Genomic DNA, 4,159 nt, shown 5'->3' with positions numbered 1-4,159 from the left:
TCAACACAAACAGAACAAGAGGAAGACACAACAAAGTGCGGCAGTGATCCACCACAGCCCCCACCTGAGCAAAGATTTGACCATGGAGGACCTCAGAGCGGAGACGAGAAATCTCAACCCCCTTCACCCGTCCAACACTCCTCAAACCCCCGTACCAACACCGACGCCTTTGAGGATCCATCGCTCTCCCCACTCACCCTTTCCCCTGTTTCCCCCTGCCACATGTTGGGGTTCACTGACCGGATGGAGCAGCTGGTAGATGCTGGAACCAAGTTTACCCCACTACCTTCTCCCATCACTCGCCCCCAGCATCAAACTGACCCTGTTTGGACTCAACTACTGAAAGTAAAACGCCAGGCACCTCTGTCCCCTCCAGGACGGCAGCTAACTCCTTCTCCCCAGACTGATAAGTATGCTTGTGTACAGAATGAAACAAGCTTTAACTGATATGTGCTGGGCCCAGGCTGCATGCCTAGTGGCACTCATGACTCTTTCCAGGACAAGCCTGGGTCCTGTGTATTCAATTCTTCGTCAATCTATGTTGTGATAGGTAATAGAAAAAGAATGGTGACTCCGCTAAGTAAGAAAAAGAAGCACTTAACTGCCAACTTAGCAAATTTAGCATCCATTCCTCGTCAGCCACAGCCTGTCCCAAAAAACGAGACAGATAATTATTTTAACACACTAACATTAGCCTTACTAAACGTCAGGTCTTTGGCGGGTAAATCATTTTTAATCAATGATTTTATTATTAAACACAATCTTGATTTTATGTTTTTAACTGAAACCTGGTTAGACCATAATAACAGTGATGCTGTTCTCATTGAGTCAGCTCCCCCTAACTTCAGTTTTATGAGTGAGAATAGAGAGAATAAGAAAGGAGGTGGAGTCGCCATTTTGTTTAACGACTCGTTCCAATGTACTCAAATAGCTTATGGAAACTTTGCTTCTTTTGAATATGTGGCTCTTCAGCTAAGGTCCCCCTCTCTACCTTTATTTCTAATTATCTACAGGCCACCTAAATACTGTGCATCCTTCTTTGACGACTTTAGTGGACTGCTGTCTTTAATCTGTATTAACTTTGACTGTGTAGTTATTGCTGGTGATTTCAACATTCATGTTGACAACCCCCAGGATAGAGGGACCAAAGAACTGTGTTGTATTTTTGAGAACTATGGACTGACTCAGCATGTGACGGAGCCCACACACAACAAGGGGCACACTCTGGACTTGATTATCTCGAAGGGTCTGAACATCTCCAAGGTTGTGGTGACTGATGCTGCTCTCTCTGATCATTCCTGTGTTTTCTTTAACGGCACTATCTCTGTGCACAAAAGTGTCCAAACAAAGTTAATAAGAAAACGGTATATCACTGACAACACCAGTGAAACATTCATTCAGCTTTTCTCGTCCACACCCACCCTCTCAGGGGTCTCAGTCACTGAGCTTGTAGACAATTTCAATTGTAAAATTACAAATGTTATTGATGCCATTGCTCCCATTAAGGTAAAAACTGTCTCTGATAAGAAAAGATCTCCATGGAGAAATGCCATACTGGTAAGAACAGAAAAAAGAGAGTGTCGAAAAGCAGAACGCAGGTGGCGAAAAACTAATCTCCAGGTCCACTACAACACCTATAAAGAGAGACTTCACACTTATAATTTGGAACTGAGGAATGCAAGGCGGTCCTTCTTCTCGGACATTATTGCCAAAAACAATAATAATTCACGTGCTTTGTTTGCTACTGTTGATATGTTAACAAACCCTCCAGTACCAGGAGCATCTCAACTTTTATCCACCAAGGCCTGCAATGATTTTACCTCCTTCTTCAATGACAAAATTCAGAAAATTAGTCAGTGCTTCCATATCGAGTACAGGGTATGTGTTGTCACAGTGTCCAGGCAAAACAGATTCCAATATGACCCAATTTCATATGATTAACCGTAAAAACCTGGAGGACATTATACAACATCTGAAAACCTCCTCCTGCTGCCTTGATATTCTACCAACGGGCCTTTTCAAAAATGCTGCAAATTGTTTGGCTCCAGATCTTCTACAGATTGTAAACACGTCTCTTCTCTCAGGTATCTTCCCACAGGCCCTGAGAACTGCAGTCATTAAGCCACTCTTAAAAAAGAACAATCTAGACACGTCACTAATGAGCAACTATAGGCCGATATCAAACCTTCCATTTTTAAGTAAAATCATTGAAAAAACGGTTTCTCAACAACTGAACCTTTTCTTGTCACTAAACAACAGTTTTGATGCCTTCCAGTCAGGTTTTCGACCACAGCACAGCACTGAGACAGCTCTTGTTAAAGTCTTTAATGACATCCACTTAAACACAGATAGTGGCAGAATTTCAGTCTTGGTATTACTTGATCTCAGTGCTGCATTTGATACGGTCGACCATGACATATTACTAGACCGATTGGAAAACTGGGTTGGCATTTCTGGCTCAGTACTAAAGTGGTTTGAGTCTTATTTAAAGAATAGGGACTACTTTGTGTCTATAGGGAATTATACATCTGAGCATACAAATATGATGTGCGGAGTTCCCCAAGGCTCAGTTCTGGGGCCTCTCCTGTTTAACATCTACATGCTTCCACTGGCTCAGATTATGGAAAACAACAACATAAGTTACCATAGTTATGCGGATGACACAAATTTATATAACCTTATCGCCAGGGGACTATAGTCCAATACAACAACTGACTAAGTGCATTGAACAAATTAACGACTGGATGTGCCAGAACTTTCTTAAATTAAATGAAGAAAAAACTGAGGTGGTGGTTTTTGGAGCAAAAGAGGAACGATTAAAGTCAGCACTCAGCTTCAAACGATAATGTTAACAACAACAGACAAAGCCAGAAATCTTGGTGTAGTCATGGACTCAGACCTAAATTTTAACAGCCACATTAAGACAATTACAAAGTCAGCCTATTACCACCTTAAAAATATATCAAGGGTTAAAGGACTTATGTCTCAGCAGGACTTGGAAAAACTTGTCCATGCTTTTATCTTCAGTAGACTAGACTACTGTAACGGAGTCTTTACAGGTCTCCCTAAAAAATCAATCAGACAGCTGCTGCTGATTCAGAACGCTGCTGCTCGAGTCCTCACTAAGACCAAGAAAGTGGATCACATCACTCCAGTACTGAAGTCTCTACACTGGCTTCCAGTGCCTCAAAGAATTGATTTCAAAATACTTTTGCTGGTTTATAAATCACTAAACGGTTTAGGGCTGAAATACATTTCTGATCTGCTAGTACAGTATGACCCACCCAGACCTCTCAGGTGGTCTGGGTCAGGTCTGCTTGTTGTCCCCAGAGTCAGAACTAAACAGGGGGAAGCAGCATTCAGTTTTTATGCTCCACATATCTGGAACAAACTCCCAGAAAACTGCAGGTCTGCTGCAACTCTCAGTTCTTTTAAATCAAGGCTGAAGACCTATCTATTTGATGTTGCCTTTCTTTAAATAACTGTTCATTTCTTATACTGAAGTTGCATTGTTGACACTGTATGACAATCTATATAAGAATATAAAGAGAGATTCCTATTTTATCTGCTTTTATATATTTAACTGTTTTAATTACTCTTCAATGTTTCATTTCTTATCTGTTTTAAATTTTTTAATCTGTTTTCATGTAAAGCACTTTGAATTGCCCTGTTGCTGAAATGTGCTCTACAAATAAAGCTGCCTTGCCTTGCCTTCTCCTGATATTAAACTCTTCACATTAACGTCCCCAAATGTCCTCAAATGTCCTCAAATCTCTTGTTCTGTCCACAACTCAAAGATTGAATATCTTTGAGTGGGGGGGGGCTTCATATTCTGCATTCAGGTGAATTTTTCTGCAACAAGTTCTGGTTCAGATGTGTTTCTTTATGTGAAGAAAGTTATGATAGCTGTTAGGTTGTTAGGTTGGGGGGGGCTGTAGATTTCACCTCAGCTCTACAGATCAAACAGGGACAGTAGGAGCCTTTTGGATTCTAAACTCAGGAACTAGGACCCAGAGGAGTCCTCCATCTTCATCTGGTCCTCCTCCTTTTCATCTTCATCTGTTCCTCCTCTTCCTCTTCATCTGGTCCTCCTCCTCCATCTTCATCTGTTCCTCCTCTTCTTCATCTTCATCTGGTCCTCCTCCTCCTCTTCATCTGT

This window comes from Sander lucioperca, chromosome 8 (assembly GCF_008315115.2).
Source record: "Sander lucioperca isolate FBNREF2018 chromosome 8, SLUC_FBN_1.2, whole genome shotgun sequence".
In the NCBI taxonomy this organism is placed as follows: Eukaryota; Metazoa; Chordata; class Actinopteri; order Perciformes; family Percidae; genus Sander; species Sander lucioperca.
This window is presented reverse-complemented; position numbering follows the sequence as displayed.